The sequence below is a fragment of the Euleptes europaea genome, chromosome 6 (genome assembly GCF_029931775.1).
Source record: "Euleptes europaea isolate rEulEur1 chromosome 6, rEulEur1.hap1, whole genome shotgun sequence".
NCBI lineage: Eukaryota > Metazoa > Chordata > Lepidosauria > Squamata > Sphaerodactylidae > Euleptes > Euleptes europaea.
Window position 1 is genome coordinate 2,877,772 of NC_079317.1, and position 25,291 is coordinate 2,903,062.

Consider the following 25,291-nt stretch of genomic DNA (forward strand, 5'->3'; position numbering starts at 1 on the left):
ATCACCGGTAAGGTTGCCAACTCCGGATTGGGAAATACCTGGCTATTTGGGGGTGGAGCCTGAGGAGGGGGGTTGGGGAGGGGTACAATGCCAGTGGGGTACAATGCCATAGAGTCCAATTGCCAAAGTGGCCATTTTCTCCAGGTGAACTGACCTCTGTCATCTGGAAATCCATTGTGATTCCAGGAGATCTTCAGCTACTACCTGGAGGTTGGCAACCCTACTGACTGCACCTTCTCCCCAATTATATTCAATTTACTTTCTGTCCAGTAAATTACAAGAATCACTTGTAATTCTGGGAGATCTCCTGGCCCAGCCTGGAGGCTGGCAGCCCTACTGTGTGCTCCTGAGTCCTAACATCATCTTTAATGGTTACATTTTTTTTCTTTTTGCTGCTTCTGGTCTAAGGAACCCAGAATTGCTGTTCGCCTTATTAAAATATCAGAGGACATGAGCTGTGACTCAGGAAAGCTCATATTAAAATAAATGTTAGTCTTTAATGTGCCACTGGACATTTTTCTGAATTTGCTATGGCAGAGTCACGCTGCTTCCCCTTAGCAATTCTCAAGGCAAATCCCAACAGGCCTTTGATTTCAGTGGGAGAGGCATTCGCAGATGCCCATTCTTAAATCCCCAGTCTAGCCGGTCTTAGAGTTTGCTAGGGTTGCCAGCTCCAGGTTGGGAAATACCTGAAGATTTTGGGGGTGGAGTCAGAGGAGGGCGGGATTTGGAGAGGGACTTCAATGCCATAGAGTCCAATTTAGCCTTGAATGATGCAAAACCAGCTTGGCTGCTTATATTCCAGCTAGGAGAGCTGGTGAGGGTAGGATTACCATGTCTAGGTTGGGGAATTCCTGGAGATTTGGCGGTGGGGGCCTGGGGAGGGGTCTGTGGCAACGAGGGACCTCAGCAGGGTTTAATGCCAAAGCAGCCATTATCTCCAGGGGAACTGATCTCTGTCGTCTGGAGATCAGTTGTAATGCCAAGAGATCGCGAGGCCCCACCTGGAGGTTGGCAGCCCTACAGGAGTGCTAGGATCTCACGAGAAGGACCTTTCAGCTTCATGATGACTGAGGAAGAATAGGGTAAAAAAACCCCACACCTTCCTTTTCCACATTACTTTTCTTCTCTTTGGTTTAGAGAAAAGATGACATGGGGGGTATCAAAGAAGTTTGTAAAATGATGCTTTCTTCTCTAACGCTGGGAATCTGGGACACCCAATGAAGTTGAGGGCAAATAGATCCAGGAGAGACCAAAGGGAAGAGTTAATTAAATTGTGAAATTTGCTTTCGCTGGATGCCGGGATAGCCACAAGCATGGATGACTATAAAAGAGAGTTTCCTAGAGGTCTATTGGTGGCTACTGGCAAGGTGACTAAATGGAACCTCCACGTTCAGAAGTAGTAATACTCTGAATACCATGTTGCAGGTTGGGAAATTCTTGGTGATTTGGGGGTGGAAAGGGTAGGATTTAGGGAGGGGAGGGACCTCAGAAGAGATGTGATACCATAAAGGCCACTCTCCTAAGCAGCTATTTCCCCCCCACCCACCCCCGAAACTGATCGGTGACATCTGGAGATCAGCTGTAATACAGGAAGATCTCCAGCCCCACCTGGTGGGTGGAAGCCCTAACCACAGGGACACCCAGTTGGCAGGAAAGGATGCTGGGGGGGGGTGTATGGTTAAGAGTGGTGGAGTCTGATCTGGAGAACCGGGTTCGATTCCCCACTCCTCCGCATGAGCAGAGGAGGCTAATCTGGTGAACTGGATTTGTTTCCCCACTCCTACACATGAAGCCAGCTGGGTGACTTTGGGCTAGTCACATTCTCTCAGCCCCACCTAGCTCACAGGGTGTCTGTTGTGGGGAGGGGAAGGGAAGGTGGTTGTAAGCCGGTTTGATTCTTCCTTAAGTGGGAGAGAAAGTCGGCATATAAAAACCAACTCTTCTTCTTCTTCTATCAGTAGCTTAGAGCTACCAACTCTAGTTGAGAAATTCCTGGAGATTGGAGGCTTCTTTCTTTCTTTCTTTCTTTCTTTCTTTCTTTCTTTCTTTCTTTCTTTCTTTCTTTCTTTCTTTCTTTCTTTCTTTCTTTCTTCCTTCCTTCCTTCCTTCCTTCCTTCCTTCCTTCCTTCCTTCCTTCCTTCCTTCCTGTCATTCTGTCATTCTGTCTCTCTGTCAACATTTATACCCCGCCTTTCTCATGGCTCGTCAGGTAATAATAATAGTTAAAAACGTTTCCAGTTAAAATCAAAACAAAACAAAATTCACACAATGAAATTGCAAATGCAAGAACACACCCCAGATGTCTCCCTCTCTCATTCCCTCAACCTGGTCAGTTCCCGAGTAGGGCACAGTTTGGGTAGGGGAGGGAGCTCAGGGAGGAGGTGGGGCATCCTCTGAAGCTGCCAGGAGAACTAATCTCTGTAGTCTGGAGCTCAGATACAATTTCAGGAGATCTCCCAGAATTACAAGTAGGGTTGCCAACCTCCAGGTACTTTAGAATTCAAAGTATGGCACAAGACAAATATTTCCAAAATAGGAAAACAATAATGCAAATCTTGCTTTTAGGGAAATATATTGAGAACAATTTTCATACAGTCACACTTCTTGAGCAGAAAAATATGTAACAATGGGTCTAAACAAGACCCCAAAATTTAGTACAAAGCAAAATAGTGTGAAAATATACAGGCACAAAGGCTCAATTCTTATTCAATCCGTTTCAATAGAGTCCATAAATATTGCATCAGTAAGCAACGGAAACAAGATGTAACGCAATGGAGATCTGGTATAATTCCATTTCGTGTAAACTTTCTCAAGCCTTCCGTCTTTCCATCCAAATACATAGGAAAGGTACACTCCTTCATGCTTTGAATGAATTGTGCACGGAAAGACTGCATTATTGTTTTCCTATTTTGGAAATATTTGTCTTGTGCCATACTTTGAATTCTAAACTCCTGATAGCACTTGTAGGCCGTTGTTTGATTACAACCTCCAGGTACTAGCTGGAGATCTGCTATTACAACTGATCTCCAGCGGATGGAGATCAGTTCACCTGGAGAAAATGGCCGCATTGGCAATTGGACTCTATGGCATTGAACTCCCTCCCCTCCCCAAACCCCGCCCTCGTCAGGCTCTGCCCCAAAAACCTCCCGCCGGTGGCAAAGAGGGACCTGGCAACCCTAATTACAAGGAATCTCCAGACTACAGAGATCACCTATCCCCCTGAAGAAAATGGCAGCTTTGGAGAGTGGATTCTATTTTATTATACCACGCTGAGGTCCCACCTCTCCCCCAACTCTTCCCTCCCCAGGCTCCACCCCTAGGTTTCCAGCTCTTGGTTGGGAAATACCTGGAGTTTTTGTGGGTGGAGCCTGGGGAGGGCTGGCTTTGGGGAGGGAAGGAATCTCAATGGGGTACAATGCCAGAGTCCATCCTCCCAAGCAGCCATTTTCTCCAGGGGACCTGAGCTCTGTAGGGACCCAACTGGAGGTTGGCTACTAGGGTTGCCAACCTCCAGGTACTAACTGGAGATCCCCTGCTATTACAACTGATCTCCAGCCGATAGAGATCTGTTCACCTGGAGAAAATGGCCGCTTTGGCAATTGGACTCTATGGCATTGAAGTCCCTCCCCTCCCCAAACCCCTGCCCTCCTCAGGCTTTGCGAAGAGGGACCTAGCAACCCTATTGGCTACCCTCTCCGCCCCCACCCAAAACTCCAGGCATTTTGCAACCAGGACTTGGCAACCCTACCCGCCCAGCATTAGGAAAGACATTTCTGCCTTAAGTTTCTCAGCATTTGGCTCTTCGTGCAACAGTCAGAACATTTAGCCGGGCAAAGCCCAGAGCAGATATTAGAGCAGCATCAGCGTCCCGACTCTTATTCGTGCCCCAGGCCTTCTGTTTTTGCAGCTTGCGATGCGTCCACCAATAAGCTCTGCGGCCGGCCAGGGAGAAATGGGAAGCACAAAGAGGTTTCCAGAAGGTTCATAAAGCAAGACAACATCGTCTGTATTCCCATCCGGAGACACAAGGCAAACTCTGCTCCTTCCCATTTTTCAGTTCAGTCGTGCCCAGAGCGTCGCTACAAGAGAGAAGAGGATTCTGGTCTTGGCATTGGGAAACCAAGCCAGGTGCTAAATGGATCAGCAGGTAATTCCCCTCTCGGAAAAAAAGGGCACAGCTTGGCAGTTGGGAGCGTGCTTGGCAGGCAAAGGCCTGAACGGAAAGATGCTTACATTTGAGAACAGTCGGTCGGAGCCTTCAGCTGCGTGCGGAGATACGAAATGGGAGCCGGTCATTTGGAAGGCCGAGAAAGTCAGTGTGATTTTGTGACTGAACTGTACTTCAATATTTCCATTACAGGCTGAAGAATCCTACTAGGGTTGCCAACCCCCAGGTAGGGCCTGGAGATCTTGCAGACTTACAACTGACCTCCAGATGGCAGAGATCAGTTCCCCTGGAGAAAATGGCCACTTTGGATGGTGGACTCTACGGGGTGATACCGTGCGGAGGTCCCTCCCCTTCCCAAACTCTGCCTTCTCAAGGATCCACCCCGAATCTCCAGGAATTTTCCAACCCAGAGGTGGCAACCCTAAATCCTACAGATGGAAGGGGTCTTTTAGGCCTTCCAGTCCAAACCCCTGGTCTGTGCATAGGGTTGCCAGCTCAGGGCTTGAGAAATACCTGGAGATTTTCATAGAATCATAGAGTTGGAAGGGACCACCAGGGTCATCTAGTCCAACCCCCTGCACAATGCAGGAAATTCACAATTACCTGAATCCCCACACACACACCCAGTGATGTCCATACTCCATGCACAGAAGATGGCAATAAAACCCTCCACGATCCCTGGCCAATCTGGCCTGGGGGGAAATTGCTTCCTGAGCCCCAAGTGGCAATTGGCACTACCCTGAGCATGCAAGGGCCACGAGAAAGGGCCACGAGAGCCAAACATTGATGCTCCTCCTCAGGCTCCGCCCCAAAACTCTCCTGCTGGTGGCGAAGAGGGACCTGGCCGCCCTATGAAAAAGTCACCCATCCTTGCCCTAGATGGGAAACAGGAAACAGTTGCAGAGTAAACCAGGGCCTGTTTGCAACTCTCCACAGCTGCTGCTCCTCCTGACGCTCCCCATGCAGGGAGGGAAAGTTCTGGAGTGCCCAATGTACCGGCACCTTCCTCCTGGTGTGTTGCCGCAATGGGAAAGTGCATGAATCTTTTATGGCGGCCTGGCCGGGCCTGGAGGTTCTGCGCTCATGCAATATGCAGGAGTTCCAGACCAACAGCGCATCACTCGGTCGACAGGCCCTGGTTCAGTTTCCATTGGGCAAAAAGCCTGCTGGCCTTTTGCGTGGGTTCCTGCGAGCGTGCGTTCCAGGGGAGACATTAACATTTGCATGCACTGCGTCCCCCCACCCCCATTTGCCCTCATTTTGCAAACCTCGGCACAGCCGCTTTGCATATTTGTATTACATCGTTAGCTAATGAGAATATTAACATACGGGGAAGGGGCGGAGGCAAGTCCCTCTTGCTTGCTCAGCCATTTCAGAGTTCTCCTCTCCCGCTGATAGGTTTGCCAGTCCCAGGTTGGGAAATTCCTGGAGATTTTGCGGGTGGAGCCTGAAGAGGGTGGGGTTTGGGGAGGGGGAGGACTTCAATGGGGTATAATGCCACAGAGTCTAGCTTCCAAAGCTGCCATTTTCTCCAGGTGAACTGATCTCTATCGCTTAGAGACCAGTTGTAAGAGTGAGAGATCGCCAGCCACCACCTGGAGTAGGGTTGCCAGCTGCAGGTTGGGAAATACCTAGGGATTTCGGGGGTGGAGCCTGAGGAGGGCGGGGTTTGGGGAGGGGAGGGATTTCAATGCCATAGAGTCCAATTGTCGAAGCAGCCATTTTCTCCAGGTGAACTGATCTCTATTGGCTGGAGATCAGTTGTAATAGCAGGAGATCTCCAGCTACTACCTGGAAGTTGGCAACCCTACTGTTATGTCTGTTGAATTACGTCTCCACGCTTAAGTTCCAAGTTTCTTTATTACAGTCAGATAAGCAACCTAAAAACACATCCAAACTGCTGCGCGCCTCTCCCACATTCTACATACTCTTATATATAATTATCTTACACTTCTCTTAAAGAGACATACACATGCCTATACCACACCTACCCCCTGGTCAAGATATAAAGCAGGCCTGGGGTGACCTCAAGTCGCAGCTGGCTTATGGTAAACCTTCATGGGGTTATCAAGGCAAGAGACGTTCAGAGGTGGTTTGCCTCTGCATAGCAACCCTGGACTTCCTTGGTGGTCTCTCATCCCAGTAGTAACCATGGCTGACCTGGCTTAGCTTCTAAAACTAGGCTCCACCCCCAAATCTCCATAAATTTCCCAAACCAAATCTGGCAACCCTAGCAGAGGACTTAGAGGCACGTGGGACCTCCTGGGTGAGTGGAGGGTCTGCTAACTATTCTTTGACTGGATGGTTTTGATAGTTGACTTCCTGTTTCATTATTTATTGGGTGCTTTGAATTGTTTCATTTCTGTTTCCTGCGCTGAGTTCTAGTTGTCTGGGGGAAATGCAAACATACAACTATTTGTTTTTTAAACAATGAAAATGTATACATATACAAGAAAAATTCAGCACAAAGAAACAGAAAATACAGAAACACAGGCTCAGTGCACCAACAGGAGAAACAAAATTGAAACAAAATTATTTTCAGACCAAAGCATTGCAAATGAGACCTTTGAAATCTGAGGTCAAATGTTCCCCTCTTTCTTTCTTTCTTTCTTTCTTTCTTTCTTTCTTTCTTTCTTTCTTTCTTTCTTTCTTTCTTTCTTTCTTTCTTTCTTTCTTTCGTGACATGACTTATGGCAACCCCATACGGTTTTCATGGCAAGAGACAAACAGGTGGTTTTGCCATTGCCTGCCTCTGTGTGGTGACCCTGGTATTCCTTGGTGGTCTCCCATCCAAATACCAACCTGGACTGACCCTGCTTAAGTTCAGAGATCTGCCAAAGGTGGTTTGCCATTGTCTGCCAGTGAGTAGCAACCCTTGGCTTCCTTGTTAGTCTCCCATCCAAGTGCTGACCAAAACTGACCCTGCTTAGCTGGGCCTTCCAGGTCAGATTCTGGGCAAAAGACATAGGTCTGTTATGCATGGCTGTTACACTCACCGTCACCCCTCTGATGACTTTGTTTTGGACCATCAGAGGTCACATGAACACCTGAAGTTGCCTTATACTGAATCAGACCCTTGGTTCGTCAAAGTCAGTATTGTCTACCCAGCCCGACAGCTGCTCTCCAGGGTCTCAGGCAGAGGTCTTTCACGTCACCTACTTGCCTAGTCCTTTTAACTGGAGATGGTAGGGATTGAACCTGGGACCTTCTGCATGCCAAGCAGATGCTCTACCACTGAGTCACTGGGCCACGCCTCACTCTCCCCCTGCATTTCCCCATGTTTTGCTTGCGATTTGAGAGAACTGTTGTATCTCAAACTTCAAAACGCGGGCAACATGTGGGGAAATGCAGGGGGGGAGTGAGGCGACCTCTGACGGTCGGAAACGGCATGCATAATCCAAACAAAGACCCAAAGTCATCAGAGGGGTGATGGTGAGTGAAACAGCCATGCATAAAAGACCATTCAGAGGTGGTTTGCCATTGCCTTCCTCTGCAGAGTCTTCCTTGGTGGTCTCCTGTCCAAATCCTTATCAGGGCTGACCCTGTTTAGCTTCCAAGATCTCATGAGACCAGGCTAGCCTGGACAATCCAGGACATTTCTTAGCTGTACCTTATTTCTAGGAAAAGTCAACGAGCACAAGTCCAGAAGGGAGTGGCATCCATGGTCCCGACATGAGTCCTTCACACCACACTTTAGCTTTAAACCTTCCAGGGTGGAAATCCCAGAAGGTCCTTAAAATCCCAGAAAGTCTTGTTAAAAGAGGAACAAGAGGCAGTGGCTTAGGAGAAACATATATCCTTCCTGCACCTTCTGATCCCTCCCCTCCCTGCTTGCTCCAATGAGCTCAAAGCCGGCTCATGCGAACCTCTCCTCTCCCTAAGGAGGTCATTACACGCCTCGTGTGGAAACACCGATCTCTTAATCATGTTAATAACTCAAGCCAAAGAGTGAACATTCGTCTCTTTTCCAGGACATCTGAGAGAATAGCTTAGCCTTTTAGCAAATACAAAGAAAATTATGCTCATATTAAACGACTTCCTCCACCAAAGACTACATTAACCTCTGGAAAAGGCCTGCATATAAAGCACACTGTCAACTTTTCAATTTCTCCCAGAAGTGCCCTGTAAGGGATTCGTTGCTCTTTCCAAATTTGACTCCTTCGAGCAGTCGCTTGAGATTCTTATTACAACAACCCGGTTAGCGTAAGCAGCGCTCCAGGACAATTGAATGAGCTGCAAAACGTGCTGTGAACACATCGCGTCAATCACCTGAAGTATACTTTCAAGGAAGTTGCTGTTGTTCCTCGTATAACCTTTAATCTCATAAGAACATAAGAAAAGCCCTGCTGCATCAGACCAAGCCCCATCAAGTCCAGCAGTCTGTTCACACAGTGGCCAACCAGGTGACTCTATGAAGCCCACAAGCAAGACGACTGCAGCAGCCCCATCCTGCCTGTGCTCCACAGCACCTCATATAATAGGCATAAGAACATAAGAAAGGCCATGCTGGATCAGACCAAGGCCTGTCAAGTCTGTTCACACAGTGGCTGACCAGGAGCCTCTAGGAAGCCCACAAGCAAGACAACTGCAGCAGCACCATCCTGCCTGTGTTCCACAGCACCTAATATCATAGGCATGCTCCTCTGATCCTGGAGAGAACAGGTGTGCATCATGACTCGTATCCATTTTGCCTAGTAGCCATGGATAGCCCTCTTCCCCATGAACATGCCCACTCCCCTCTTCAAGCCTTCCAAGTTGGCAGCCATCACCACATCCTGGGGCAGGGAGTTCCACAATTTAACTATGCATTGTGTAAAGAAATACTTCCTTTTATCAGTTTTTAATCTCTCACCCTCCAGCTTCAGCAGATGACGCCGTGTTCTGGTATTATGAAAGAGGGAGAAAAGCTTCTCCTTGTCCACTCTCTCCAAAGCTGGCCCCGATTCCCAAAACGCTTCCATCCCTTCGCCGCAATGTGATCTTTTGTGTTTTTGGGACCCACCAAAGCATCTCTCGCCAAGTCAAGGCAGGCTTTCTTCTGGGCTCTTCTTTCCTAGGCAATCGGAACTATTTTCATTAATGGAAATGAAGAGCAGATGGACTTGGAAGCCAAACTCTCCACCGCCTCAAAAGGAGAATCAGATGCAATTAAATATTTTATAGCGTCCTTAAAGCTCTATCCTGATTTTTTTCCAATCCTCATAAAAATCTTATTTCAATCTTGTGTCTCCCTTATGTTAATAGAATGTGCATTTCTTTAATTTTCTTTACTTCTCACAGACAAGCTCGTTTACATGCAGTTCCACACCCACTTGCCCACATTTTCTAGCAAATGGGGAAAATGAAAGGCTTTTCCTGCCTTTAGATGCGATGAATAAGAGATTCCTCAGCAAGGGCCAATTCCACACTGGGGAGGGGCTGTGGCTCAGCAGTAGAGTATCTTCTTGGTATGCAGAAGGTTCCAGGTTTAATCCTTGGCATCTCCCATTAAAAGGACTAGGCAATGTGAAAGACCTCTGCCTGAGACCCTGGAGAGCCGCTGCCAGTCTGAGTAGACAATACTGACTTTGATGGACCAAGGGTCTGGCTCAGAATAAGGCAGATTCATGTGTTCATGTGTTCACAACCCTGTTAATGTTGTTTTGGTAGTGTTATTTGTGAATTATTATGGCATTTTATGCCGATTTTCTCCCCACGGTAACCCATAGCAGCTTATAAAATTTTCCAGAATGACCGATTTAAATAAACAATAACAAACAAACAAACCCACATTCAGAGGAGATCCTGGCTATCATAGAATGTGAGCCATGGAATAAGAACCAAGGCTCTTAGTACCTGCAAAGAGAGGAAAAAACACATTCAGCCCAGGTAGTACTCAGCTGCTGCTAGCAAGGTAGCAAGTTCTTCCTAACTTCCTCTCCCGTTAGAAATTAGCTGCATGCAGAATTACAGAGGAGGATCTGAACACTGTTGGCTATTACACCGTGTTATTTATTTATGCTATTTATTGTCCACCTTTTCTCATTGAGACTCAAGTGGATATTACACAAGTGTAAATCAAATGCAATCAATAGGATGGGACTTCCGATAAACAAAGCAATAGGGTTTGGATTGCAGAAATCTGAAAGCAAGCAGAGATCGGAAAACTGAAAATATTATATAAGCATGAATGCATGAAATGACGCAGAAATAACAGGGTAAGATCATACTTACAGCAACAGTAAGTGTACTGTATAGTCCACAGAAAGCATCTTTCTGAAAATTTCATTACAGTACAGCCTTGTTATCTGTGTAAAAAAAGCCCTCCTGAAGCATTCTCTTTTGCATAGTTTATGGAAACCTAGGATAGTGGGAGCCTTAGGCGGGCCATTCCATAGGGGAGGAGCTGTGGCTCAATGGCAGAGCATCTGCTTGGCATGCGGAAGGTCCCAGGTTCAATCCCCGCCATCTCCAATTAAAGGGACTAGGCAGGTAGGTGATGTGAAAGACCCCTGCCTGAGACCCTGGAGGGCCGCTGTCGGGCTGGGTAGACAAGGCTGACTTTGATGGACCAAGGGTCTGATTCAGCATCAGGCAGCTTCATGTGTTCATGTGTTCAAGGCGGGGGCCAGACCATTACAGTATTCTAGTCTTGATGCTACTGTGGCATGGATCCAGGTGGCCAGATTGGCCATGTCAAGATGTTTATTGTTCACAGGTAGGGTTGCCAACTTTGGCAATTGGACTATGGCATTCAAGTCCTTCCAATCCCCAAACCCTGCCCTCCTCAGTGGTAAAGAAAATCGGCATATAAAAACCAACTCTTCTTCTTCTTTTCTTCTTCTTCAGGGGCAGGTTCATAGCTTGGGGGTCCTCCTGGACCCGGGCCTCCTGTTGGATAAACAATTGGCAAAGGTGACCTGGGGTGCCTTTGACCAGCTGCGGCTGGTGAGCTAGCTGTGGCCATTCCTGGGCAGGACAGCTCTTGTCCCAGTGGTGCATGCCCTGGTAACATCATGATTACATTACTGGAATGGGCTCTACGTGGGGCTGCCCTTGAAGACTGTCCGGAAGCTACAGCTGGTACAGAATGCTGCAGCCAGAGTGTTATCACTCCAGTCTTGTTCCATCTACGCTGGATTCCAGTTTGTTTCCTGGCTCAATTCAAGGTTCTGGTATTGACTTTTAAAGCCCTGTACGGCCTGGGACCAATATACCTTAAGGACCTCCTGCTCCCATATGAACCTACCTGTACACTTTGGAGAACCTGCTTCAGTTACCCCTGCCCTCTGAAGCTAGACATGTGGTGACCCAAGAAAGAGTCTTCTTGGTTGTAGCACCAAAGTTGTGGAACTCCCTCCCCAGGGAGGTTTGTTAGTCTGCCTCTATCAGTGCCTTTTGCCCACATGTGAAGACTTTTTTGTTTTGTCTGGCATGTCCCCGATAACAGTTACTGGCCCTCCTTATAGCATTATTTGTTTATGTGTTTTTCATGGAACTGTATTTTTTAATTGTGTAAATCTTTTAATTTTTTTTTTTATGTTCACTATCTTGTGGACCCTGCTTGGGTAGAGAGGCAGCATAAAATATTTTAAAGGAATAAACAGTGGGTAATGTTGAGAGTTTGGGGGATGTAGTGTAAAGCTTGATGAAAAATGTCAACCCAGATGTGTCATGGCAATGGAAAAGGCCAATTCCATGCTAGGAATTATTAGGAAAGGAACTGAAAATAAAACTGCCAATGTTGTATTTATTCATTTGTATTCATTTGTATTAGGGTTGCCAGCACAAGGCAGGCGACTGTCAACGGATGATCTTGGTGGCAGTGTAATGACTTAGCCGGTGACACGCTGACATCACTTCCTGTGCAAATGGAAGTGGCATTAGTGCATCGCCAGTGACACTGTAGTATTGAGCCAAAACTCTATGGTTTAACCATAGGAAGTGATGTCAGCACATCAGGATGCTGGCAGTCTCCCCCGGCCCATTTCACCACCATTCTTCTCCTGCCAATAGGGTTGCCAGATCCCTCTTCGCTACCAGCGGGAGGTTTTTGGGGCAGAGCCTGAGGAGGGTGGGGTTTGAGGAGGGGAGGGACTTCAATGCCATAGAGTAGGGTTGCCAACCTCTTGGTACTATCTGGAGATCTCCTGCTATTACAACTGATCTCCAGCCGATAGAGATCAGTTCACCTGGAGAAAATGGCCACTTTGGCATTTGGATTCTATGGCACTGAAGTCCTTTCCCTCCCAACACCCCGCCCTCCTCAGGCTCCGCCCCAAAAATATCCAGGTATTTCTCAACCCAGAGCTGGCAACCCTACCATAGAGTCCAATTGCCATAGCGGCCTTTTTCTCCAGGTGAACTGATCTCTATTGGCTGGGGATCAGTTGTAATAGCAGGAGATCTCTAGCTAGTACCTGGAGGTTGGGAACCCTACCTGCAACCCAGCTGAGCGGAGGGCCCATTGGGGGTGGGGGAATGGCAACTAGGGCTGTCGATTCAGTTTGTCCCGAACCGAAAAAAGCCGTATTTCCCCCGAATCGGCTGTTTTTCGGTTCGGGACGAACTGAACTCAAAAAAGGCAGGAAACGGGGGAGCCGAATTCGCCAACTTCGGGGGTTCAGCGAATAAATTCGGCAGATTCTGGGTCCCCCCGCACAGATCTGTTTAAAGAGCCCCCCCGCCTGGCTTCTAGGGGCTTCCCTGAAGCCGGGCGGGGGGCCCTTTTAACAGATGTGAGCCTCCCGGCTGGGAGGCACATATCTGTTTAAAGAGCCCCCCGCCCGGCTTCAAGGGGCTTCCCTGAAGACAGGCGGGGGGGCCTTTAAACAGATGTGAGCCTCCCGGCCAGGAGGCACAGATCTCTTTAAAGAGCCCCCCACCCGGCTTCAAGGGGCTTCCCTGAAGACGGGCGGGGGGCTCTTTAAACAGATCAGATCTGTTCCCCCCCATGCCCGGCTTCAAGGGGCTTCCCTGAAGCCAGGCAGGGGGGCCTTTAAACAGATATGAGCCTCCCGGCCGGGAGGCACAGATCTGTTTAAAGAGCCCCCCCGCCTGGCTTCAAGGGGCTTCCCTGAAGCCGGGCGGGGGGGCCTTTAAACAGATGTGAGCCTCCCGGCCGGGAGGCCAGATCTCTTTAAAGAGCCCCCCGCCCGGCTTCAAGGGGCTTCCTTGAAGACAGGCGGGGGGCTCTTTAAACAGATCAGATCTGTTCCCCCGCCCCCGCCCGGCTTCAGGGAAGGCGAGCGGGGGGGATTTTTCCCCGAACTCCGGATCTCCCCTGAAGTTCGGGGATCCAAAGCAGGGGAGTTCGGACTTCGGCACGGCCCAAATTTAAAAGGGCCAAATTTTGCCGAAGCCGAACTGTACCGATTTTTTTTTTCAACAGCCCTAATGGCACACAAACTACTTTGTATTCAGCTATGGTGTGGAATGCTGTGTAGAGTTCTGGTTCTCATATCTTAAGGAAAGATACTGCAGAACTGGAAAAAGAGCAAGATGATTAAAAGGTTGGGGCACCTTTCTAATGAGGAAAGGCTCAAGTGTCTGAAGGGGTTTATAAAATTATGCATGAGGTTGAGAAAGTGGAGAGAGAACTTATTCTCCCTCTCCCACAATACTAAAACTCAGGGGTTATGTGCGCATTCAATCTTGAAATCTATTCAGCTGGTTCCACCCCAAGTCAGTTGTAGCTATGGCAGGGCTGCCAACCTCCAGGTATTAGCTGGAGATCTGGTGCTATTACAACTGATCTCCAGCCAATAGAGATCGTCTCCCCTGGAGAAAATGGCCACTTTGGTAATTGGACACTATGGCATTGAAGTCCCTCTTCTTCCCAAACCCTGCCTTCCTCAGGCTCTGCCCCCAAAACCTCCTGCCAGTGGCGAAGAGAGATCTGGCAGCTCTAAGCCAGGAATGGCATCCTCCAGGTGTAGGGTTGCCAGGTGCCCGCTGGTGGCAGGCAAACCCCCAGCAATTGACCCCTCTGCCCGCCGACCACCTGAGGGTTGGCGGGCAAACGTGCATGCGGGCGGGCATACCGCACGCAGGACTTCCGAGTGGTGAAGGGTTACTTTACCACACAAACTAAGAGGTAAAGGGCCTTTGCGAAGTGGCACTTCCGGTTCTAAACTGGAAGTGCCACATGCGCGCATGCTTAAACACAAAAGCCTCCCACCGGAAAAGAAGTGGGATCTGGCAACCCTATCCAGGTCGGGTCTGGGGATCTCCTGGATTTACAGTTTATCTCCAGACTACAAAGGTCAGTTCCCCTGGAGAAAATGGCTCCTTAGAGGGTGGACTTTGTGGCATTATCCCCCCCTCTGAGGATCCTGTCCTCTCTAGGCCCCATCCCCAAATCTCCAGGAGTTTCCCAACCTGGAGCTGGCAACCCTACCCCCCATCCCCTGCTGGTGGCCGGGGCAGGGGGGGGGCTGGCAACCCTATTTCTAGCCAACCTGCAATTTTACATGATGCTGTCATGGGTTGCAAAGGACGGCAGTAACAATTCACAGCATTCCCATTCTTTTCCTGTCACACTCCCAATTTTTCCCCAGTACTTTCCCTCCCTAATTGCTGTGGAATAGAACTGCCATTTCTGTCTTTGTGATACTATTCCAGTTGTTCCTTCTTGTTCGTTGCCACTTCCGTCTTTGCAGTGTCTGCCTTTGGGATACTATTTCGCTAGTTCCCTCTTGTGCAGTGCAACTTGCTGCCCTATTCCTGCCCTTCCTGCCCTGTTCCTGCCCTATTCCTGCCCTTCAACTTCCTGCCCTAGGAAGAAGAAGAGTTGGTTTTTTTACGGCGAAAGCAACCCCCACCCACAGAAGGGACATGTCATTTCCTGGGTCAGACCTTTCCCCACCACCACCTGTAGCTCCTCCATTTTGTTGGGATTAGGTTTCAGCTTGCTCGCCCTCACCCGTTCCAAAACTGGTTCCAGGCACCTGTTCATGGTTTCCACAGCTTCTTGGGAACTGCTGGTGGAGCGAGATAGAGCTGAGTGTCCTCTGCATATCGGTGACAGCTCAGCCCAAGTCTCCAGCAGACCTTTCCCAGAGGCTGTAAAGCATGTTGAAAAGCATGGGGGACAAGATGGGACCTTGGGGAACCCCATGGGCCAAAGGCCAAGAGGCACAGCCGCAGTCCCCCAGCACCACTCTTTGAAACCTACCCTTGAGGTAGGACCGGAACCCCCACCATAAGTAAGCCTTCAAATGAGTAAGCCTTCAAATGCACTTTAGCCGGTGCCGTGTCAGTGTGCTGGGCCATGTCAGGTTACAGAGAGGCTTGTTGTAGGCACTAGAATTGGCACCTAAAGCAGAACAGCAGCTGTCTGGGAGGCTGCTGGGAGATGAAAACAGGAGCCCAAGTCGTCAAACTGGGTCAAGGTCAGCCAGGCCGGTCCGAAGGTCAGAAATCTGAAGGGTCATTGCAGAGATGCATCAGCAGCAAAAGATTCAGGCTCTTTTGCAAAGTTGTGTCCGCAAGGCTGGCTTGGGGGAACCAGCCTTTTTATGCTGGCTTTCTATTCCTCAGCCTTCATCCCCTGAAGATTCACAGTTCTCTATGCGATGCCTCTGAGCTTCCAATCTGGCGCTGCACTAGGGTTGCCAGGTACCTCTTCACCACCGGTGAAGAGCCTGAGGAGGGTGGGGATTGGGGAGGGGAGGGAATTCAATGCCATAGAGTCCAATTGCCAAAGCGGCCATTTTCTCCAGGGGAAATGCTCTCTATCAGCTGGAGATAAGTTGTAATAGCAGGAGATGTCTAGCTAGTAACTGGAGGTTGGCAACCCTATGCTTAGGGTTGCCAGGTGACCGCTGGTAGCAGGCAAACCCCCGGTAAAGTGCCCCTCTGCCCACCGACCAGCTGAGGGTCGGCAGGCAATCGTGCATGCGCAGGCCTGCGCGCAGCAGCGGGAACCTCCCCTCGCCCTCCCCGGGGCGAGCGGGCCGCCTGTTTGCAGCCGCGCGTGCCAGCGGGAACCCTCCCCTCGCCCTCCCCAGGGCGAGTGGGACACCCGCTGCAGCTGCGTGTGGCAGCCGGCACTTCCGGTTTATAACACGCGCGCACGCTTACCCCCCGCCCCACAGCAGAAACCTCCTGCCAAAGGTAAGTGGGGGCCTGGCAACCCTACCTATGCTGCGCCTTTTAGTGTGGAGTTCTACTCTGCAATGCTGACTGAGTTGCCAAACTAGTTCAGGTGCCTGATAACCTGAAGGGTTGCAGCGGGTGCTGGGTCAACTGAGCCAGGCATCTCCACAACCATTCCAGAATCCCCAGCAGGGCCGGCCTGTGATTCAGATTCCTTCTGCTGCACCTTGTTCTTCTCTCCCTGCTGTGGGTCGGATTGCAAAGGGCTCTCCGCCAGCTGGGGTTCGAGGAAGGCTGGTTCCTGCGGGCCCGGCTCTTCCACGGAGGATTCCTCGCTTGCTGGGGTCTCAGCTACAACATTCAGATTCATCCAGAGTCTTTCTCCGCCATCTCTCTAGCTGTCTCCAGTCTTCTCATTGTCCACAGCCCCTCAGTAATCTAAGGGCTGTCCGGGCTCTTCGACCTGTAGGGTTGCCAGGTCACTCTTCACCACTGGCGGGAGGTTTTTGGGGTGGAGCCTGAGGAGGGCGGGGTTTGGGAGGGAAGGGACTTCAATGCCATAGAGTCCAATTGCCAAAGCAGCCATTTTCTCCAGGCAAACTGATCTCTATCGGCTGGAGATCAGTTATAATAGCAGGAGATCTCCAGCTAGTACCTGGCAGTTGGCAACCCTATCGACCTGAAAGGGGTTGTCTAGTGCAATTGTGTCAATTGTCTGGGTCATGTACGTCTGAGGTCGTCCGGTCCACAGAACCCATACTTTGATGGAAAGGAAAGTCCTTTCTCAACATGAAAAGGAGGCCGTCTGCTCCCGTTCAGAATTTTGTTGGCCCGTCTGCCATTTTGATTCTCGTTCAATTTATAATTAGTTTTGTTTTCTCCCAGGTTTCAGGTCATCTGAACAAAAAGATTGAATTGGCACTACCATGCATGAAATTATTTCTTTTCAGGCGCAGAATGCTTCCAGTTGATATCAAGAGAAGATATTACTTGTATAATGGCAGCAAACTGTGTGAAATTAAAGTCCTTCGACTCCAGCTGCCTTGTAGCCCGTTCTTCAAGCTTCGGATCGCACCAGCCTCCCTGAACGGAAGCCTACGATGGCCAGTTGCCTGTCTCAAGCAGAGAGGGCGCCAGATGATTGCCAAGGTATGTAGAGTTGCCAAACTCCAGGTTGTAGCTGGAGATCTCCTGCTGTTACAACTGATCTCCAGCCTCTAGAGAGTAGTTTGTAAAGTTGCCAGGTCCCTCTTCACCACTTGTGGGAGATTTTGGGGGTTGAGCCTGAGGAGGGTGGGGTTTGTGGAGGGGTGGGACTTCAATGCCATAGAGTCCGATTGCCAAAGCGGCCATTTTCTCCAGGTGAATTCATCTCTGTCGGCTGGAGATCAGTTGTAATAGCAGATCTCCAGCTACTACCTGGAGGTTGTATATACACAAAGTGCAAATATTTATAAGCTACTGAGGTGAAACATAGACCATATAGAGCCACAATCATCGATGGATACGGCCGTTTCAGATCCACAGCAGTGGAAATCTTTCTTCAGTCCTTCTAAAAATTAATATATTACCATATTAATTTTTAGAAGGACTGAAGAAAGATTTCCACTGCTGTGGATCTGAAAAGGCCGTATCCATCGATGATTGTGGCTCTATATGAACTTTACACAAGGATTACAATATTAGCATTCATTTGGTACTCAGTTGAGACCTTTGGAACTTCCTCTATATATGTTTGGTACTCAGTTGAGACCTTTGGAAATTTCTCTACATTTTTTGTGTGAACTGTACAGATTGTATATAATTGTGTTGTATATATGTCACGTATATGGTCTATGTTTCACCTCAGTAGCTTATAAATATTTGCACTTTGTGTATATACAGTTTCCTGTACTGTTTTTCTAAACCTTTTGGTACGAGGAGGTTGGCAACCCTAGTAGTTCACCTGGACAAAATGGCCACTTTGGCAATAGAATTCTATGGCATTGAAGTCCTTCCCCAAACCTCATCCTACAAATATCTCCTGCTGGTGGCAAAGAGGGACCTGGGCCGGCCCCACATGGTTCTTTTCCCTGTCCTGGGACCTCTTCAACTCATAGAATCAGGAGATACTGTATGCTGTGGTTTGGTTTAAGCAATTCCTTAGGGATTGGATGCAGAGGGTTGCTGTTGGAGACCAGTTATCATTGGTGTAGGTTTTGTCCCATGGGGTTGCAGGGCGCTCAACTTTATCCCCCATGCCATATAGTCTCTATGTAAAGCCTTTAGGAGAAACCATTTATGGTTTGGGAACTGGGTGTCATTAATATGCAGATGACACCTGGTTCTCTATTTCGTTATTCAGACTACTCAGTACTTCTGTAGAGGTCCTGAGTAGGCCTGTGCAGCTTCCTGGAGAGCCAGCATAGTGTAGTGGTTAAGAGAGGTGGTTTGGGGCAGTGGACTCTGATCTGGAGAACCGAGTTTGATTCCCCACTCCTCCACATGAGTGGCAGAGGCTAATCTGGTGAACTGGGTTTGTTTCCCCACTCCTACCCATGAAGCCAGCTGGGTGACGTTGGGCTAGACACACTCTCCCAGCCCCACCTACCTCACAGGGTGTCTGTTGTGGGGAGGAGAAGGGAAGGTGATAGTAAGCCAGTTTGATTCTGCCTTATGTGGTAGAGAAAGTCGACATATAAAAACCAAGTCCTTCTTCTTCTTCTTCTTCTTCTTCTTCTTCTTCTTCTTCTTCTTCTTTTCTTCTTCTTCTCTCCCCCCCCCCCCCAATACCAGTATTTTGTGGGTTTAGGTTTAATAAACCCAGAAATCTTCGAAAAATCCAAAAAGCCAAATATAATGGATTCAGTTTTTCAAATAATTGAAATAGTTTAAGGTTTATTAAACCCGAACTCCAAAAATACATGGCTCAGAGCTGAGCTCTGGGATCCACGGAGCTCCCTGCCCTCTTCTAAGTGACAGCCCTTGAAGAGAGCAATCGTGTCCCCCCTCAACCTCCTCTTCTCCAGACTGAATATTCCCAACCCCCTCAGCCTTTCCTCGCAGGGCTTCTTGGTCTCCAGGCCCCTGATCACCCTCGTCGCTCTCCTCTGCACCCGCTCCATTCTTTCTACATCCTTTTGGAAGTGAGGCCTCCAGAACTGCACAAAGTACTCCACGAAGAATTGTGCACAGGTCCCTCCCTTCCCCGAACCCTGCCTTCCCCAATCTTCACCCCCAAATATCCAGGAATTTTCCAAACCAGATTTGACAACTTGAGGCTACCTTGGCATTAAAATAAAGGGATTGTGAACCCTGTACTCTCTGGAGGATGAGTTGGATAAAAAATGCAACAGACAAATCCAGGCTAGCCAGATTCTTTTCATGTCATGTAAACATAGGTATTTCTACATCCTGCCATATTTTGGCCTGGCCCAAGGCAGCCATTCCTGCCATAGTTGGTGATGTGAAAGGCAGGATTATCTTGGAAAATATCCAGGCCTTTTGGTTTCTCGACAGGCACCAGCTCAGCTAACCCAAAAAACACTTCTCGTAGCTAATGTGGAGCAATGGCTTCATAAATTACCCTAATTAAATATCTAATGCAATCTGATTCAAAACGGGGGGGGGGGAGGCAATCTGCAACACAGGCCTGAAAGGAGTTGGCGTCGCTGGAGGCCATGTCTTTGTCCTGGTGGGATCTGTGAGGTGTGAAAGAGACATCAGGTAAGAATGGGGCAAGCCCCCCAGGGAAAGCTTCAAAGAAGGGCAGGAGGAACCTGTTTCCAAAAAGCTTCTTCAAAAGAGCTTTTAATGTAGAGACCATCACCACGGCAACCGGAATCCAGTGCAACCCACCGGACGGCTGTAAATCTCAAACTAGCAAACCAAGCCTCCTGTTTTGTCTCATTTACATCCACATATTTTAGTTCTTGTTGGATTGCCTTCGATTTGGAGTCTTATCTCATGCCCGTGCTCAATCAGGTTGGCAAAGTATCCCGTTCGAATCTTAGCTCTGCCTCGGGCATGTTTGGTGAAGTTTTAAAGGAAGCCATCATGCCTTCAGTCTCAGCAATCCATTTGTAAGATTATTTTATTTGTTTGTTTGTTTTATTAAATGTACATCCTGCCCTCCCCAGCAAAAACTGGCCTCAGGGCAGTGCACAACACATTTAAAACATATTTCCATCATTTTAAAACATTCTAAGTATAAAATTGCCCCATAAAATCAACAATGAAATATCAAATATAAATATCTATTTCATGTTCATTTGGCACCCTTAATACAACATCCCATCATCAACCAAAAGGGAGACTGCAGCCAAGAAATCAGGAGGAGATTGAGACTGGGAAGGGCAGCCATGAAGGAGCGAGAAAAGATTCTGAAGTGTAAGGATGTGTCACTGGCCACCAAGATCAGGTTAATTCATGCCATCGTACTCCCTATTACTATGTATGGGTATGAAAGCTGGACAGTGAAGAAAACTAATAGGAAGAAAATAGATTCCTTTGAAATGTGGTGTTGGAGGAGAGGGTTACGGACACCGCGGGCTGCCAAAAAAACAAATCAGTGGGTTCTAGATCAAATCAAGCCTGAACTGACCCTAGAAGCTAAAATGACTAAACTGAGCCTATCTTACTTCGGTCACATTATGAGAAGACAAGAGTCCCTGGAAAAGACAGTCATGCTAGGAAAAGTTGAGGGCAGCAGGAAAAGAGGAAGACCCAACAAGAGGCGGATTGACTCAATAAAGAAAGCCACAGCCCTCAATGTGCAAGATCTGAGCAAGGCTGTCAGAGATAAGACATTTTGGAGGACTTTGATTCATAGGGCCGCCATGAGTCGGAAGGGACTTGACAGCACTTAACGCACACATAAAACTGCAGCAGAAATAATCAGTCAGTGCCCACCCCCAATAAGCAGAGTCAATAGAAATGGGGGGGGGTATTGGGAGGCCAGCATTTATGATTAAGCTGTAGCTGTGTGGTTATAATAGGGTTGCCAGCTCCAGGTTGGGAAATACCTGGAGATTTTGGGGGTGGAGCCTGAGGAGGGCGGGATTTGGAGATGAGAGGGACTTGAATGCCATAGAGTCCAATTGCCAAAGTGGCCATTTTCTCCAGGGGAATTGATCTCTGTCGCCTGGAGATCAGGTATAATAGCGAGAGATCTCCCGCCCCCACCTGGAGGTTGGCAACACTAGGGTTATAAGAATGACCTTTATTTATACAGATGTTGTAAGGATGTCAATGAGATAATCTCTGTGAAGTCTTTAGCAGCAGTTGGTTGCATCTGACTGGTCCCGTTAGCTAATGGTGGTGCTAGGGCTGCCATCCTCTAGGTGGGACCAGGAGATCTCCCAGGATTACAACTGATCTCTAGATGACAGAGATCAGTTCCCCCAGAGTTCACAATCTAACAAAACAAGACACAAAATGGTCTTGATTAGAAAGGGAATGGAAAAAATCAAATAAATACAATATACGAGAGAATTTGAATACCGCCATTAGCAGAGATAGTCACCCTTCCTAATTAATTGTAATGGGTTGAAAAAATTATTATTAATTACCCCAATGCCTGCTGAGCACACAGCTCCAGATCACTCCAATCAGAGCCAAAAAAAGACAATTATAGTATGTTGGAATAATAATATGTATGGTAGCAATCTGGACCGTGAAGAAAGCTGATAGGAAGAAAATAGATTCCTTTGAAATGTGGTGTGGGAGGAGAGGGTTACGGATTCCGTGGACTGCCCAAAAAACAAATCAGTGGGTTATAGAGCAAATCAAGCCTGAACTGACCCTAGAAGCTAAAACTGAGGCTGTTGTATTTTGGTCACGTCATGAGACGACAAGAATCACTGAAAAAGACAGTCATGCTAGGAAAAGTTGAGGGCAGCAGGAAAACAGGAAGACCCAACAAGAGATGGATCGACTCAGTAAATGAAGCCACAGCCTTCAATTTGCAAGATCTGAGCAAGGCTGTCAAAGATAGGACATTTTGGAGGACATTCATTCATAGGATCGCCATGAGTCGGAAGCGACTTGACGGCACTTAACACACACACACAGCAATTTCAGTTTGATATATTATACTCGATTGTCTTTTCAGATATTTAGAAACAAATGGTATGGATAATCTCATCATGTATTTTTACATGTTTTGTATTTTTTTATATTTATATTTTTCTTTTCTCTGTTTTCTTTGTATCTGTTATTTTCTATTAAAAATAAAATATTTTTTAAAAGACTCCAGAAACAGAGAAAGTGAGAGAGGATGGCTTGAAAGAGGGTTGTGCAAAAAAAATCAGTATTTTGGGTTTGGGTTTATTGTGCCTGATTTTTTTCGGTAAACCTGGAATAAGCTATTGTCAAAGGCTTTCACGGTCAGAGTTCATTGGTTCTTGTAGGTTATCCGGGCTGTGTGACCGTGGTCTTGATATTTTCTTTCCTGACGTTTCGCCAGCAGCTGTGGCAGGCATCTTCAGAGGAGTAACACTGAAGGACAGTGTCTCTCAGTGTCAAGTGTGTAGGAAGAGTAATATATAGTCAGAAAGGGGTTGGGTTTGAGCTGAATTATTGTCCTGCAAAAAGTATCAAATAAGCTGAATACCCATACCGGTAAATATAGGTATTTGGCTTATTTCCCATTGTAGTCTATTCAGGCCCATTGTAGTCTATGGGGAATTTTGAAGCTCCTGTAGGGGTGTTTTTGGAGGTAGAGTTCCCACATTTTCAGGGTAGCTTGAAAGGACTCTTCTTGCATGAACCCCAAAGTTTGGTGAAGATTAGATTAGGGGGTCCGATTTTATGGCATCTGGAAGGGGTCGCCCCCTCTTCCATAAAGAAATATGGTAAAGGTTGGGTAAATTTCTGGTTTATTGGGCGTGAATTTTTTTCAGTAAACCCAAAATAATATGAAACCCATACTGCTAAATGGGAATTTTGGCTTTATTTCCGAGTTTACAAAAAAGGATGGGTCCATTATAGTCTATCGGGACTTTTTTCGAAGCTCCTGTGGGGAAATTTTTGGAGGTAGAGTCACCAAATTTTCAGTGTCGCTGCAAGGGACTCTTATTAGATGGACAACGAAGTTTGGGATAAAAGGACCGATTTTATATGCCCACAGAGGGGTCGCTCCCATCCTCCAGGCATTTGAGAGCCGAGCTGTCAATTGGTTTTCAGGTTCAGAAGGTCAGTGTTGCCGAGGATTGGTGGAAAGAGCCAACTGGCAGGCTGGCGCCTAAGAGTCTGGGGGCTCCAGGTCTCTGCATGATGTCCAGGCAAATTAGCTTCCAAACTGAGGGAAACGGCTTAAATGCAAGAAAAATACGGCACAGAAAATATCTCTTTTGGTGGCAAATGACTTCCTGTGAACTGTCCTTTAATATAGTCTCAAGTTCACAAGTTCACAAGGTTGGAAGAGACCACAAGGGCCATCCAGTCCAACCCCCTGCCATGCAGGTTCCCACAATCAAAGCAAATCAAAAATCTGATTTCAACAGATGGTCACGGTGCAGAGAAACGAAGCCACTACTCAGGGCAACCTTCAGTTTGAGAGCAGCTTTTCGTGGGGGTGGGGGATTTTATCGGATCCAGCTGAAGTCACAACCAAGGCGGCTCTTCTGAAGGAGATTGCTCATTCGTCTTCTTCAGAAGCCAGAACAGCAGCTGTTGAAACAGTTGCTTTTCAGTTGGAGGGTGTATCCCTCTGGATGGGACTGGGTGAGCCCCATCTTTTAAAATTACCCTTCTGTCATCCAGATTAATCCACTGAAGGGTGACAGATAGTTTGGTCTGACCAAGTTGGCTGCAATTACACGACCCCTACCTCAAAAGGGCCCTAACAAAACCAGTCAAAGATAGAGAAATGGAAGAAAACACAGAACCATGCATCTGAGCAAAGGTAAATATCTGAAACCCCAAAAAAGCCGAATATCTATTTCTATTCGGTTTTTCAGGAATTGCCTATTCGGCTTTGGGTAGATTCCCTGCTTTCAGTGTTTGACAGAAACAAAACCCAAATATTGCAGAAATGGCTAATTTGGGGATTATTTTCAGTTCGGTTTTATCGATATGCACAGCCCTAATACCGATAGTTGGTATTTATAGTGGTTGGGTCAGGGGACTCAAATGCACAAAGTCTTGGGAGATCCCATCAACAGAACTCCAGGCTGGACTGGAGTTCTCTCAGAATTACAACTGATCTCAAGATGGCAGAGATCAGTTCCCCTGCAGGAAACAGCTGTTTGGAGGTTAGACTACATTGGAATTACACCCTACTGAGGGCCCTCCCCAGGCTCCACCCCCAAATCTCCATGAATTTCCCAATCCGAAGTTGGCAACTTAGGGAAGGTTGAAGGAAAGGTTGAAGGAGCTGGGTATGTTTAGCCTGAAGAGGAGAAGACTGAGAGGGGACATGATAACCATCTCCAAGTACTTGAAGGGCTGCCATATAGAGAAGGGTGCCGAGTTGTTTTCTGCTGCCCCAGAAGGTCAGACCAGAACCAACGGATTGAAATTAAATCAAAAGAGTTTCCGTCTAGACATTAGGAAGAATTTTCTGTCAGTTAGAGCGGTTCCTCAGTGGAACAGGCTTCCTCGGGAGGTGGTAAGATCTCCTTCCCTGGAGGTTTTTAAGCAGAGGCTAGATGGCCATAATTCAGCAATGCTGATTCTATGACCTTAGGCAGATGAAGGGTTGGACTAGATGACCCTGGTGGACCCTTCCAATTCTATGATTCTAACCCTAAAACGGCCATCACTGTTTTGTGTGTGTCTGCAGGAAGCAAAGCCAGTCTGGCTCAGAAGTGTTCCATCCAGCTGCTGGGCCTCTTGTCTTCCAGAGGCAGGAACTCCCATCAGTCACCGATCACAAGGAGACAGCTCCGTGGTCTCAGTGCTCTCTGCGGCCGAGCAGATTTCATCCTCTGGAAAACAGCTCAGAGGAGAGGGGAGGGGACATGTGCCCGGCTCACTTTCAGAAGCCTCCAGGGCCTTCTGGCCAGACAGAACTCTGAAGCCTCTTCCAGGCACTGCTCCAGACCGTCCGGTGTCCACTGG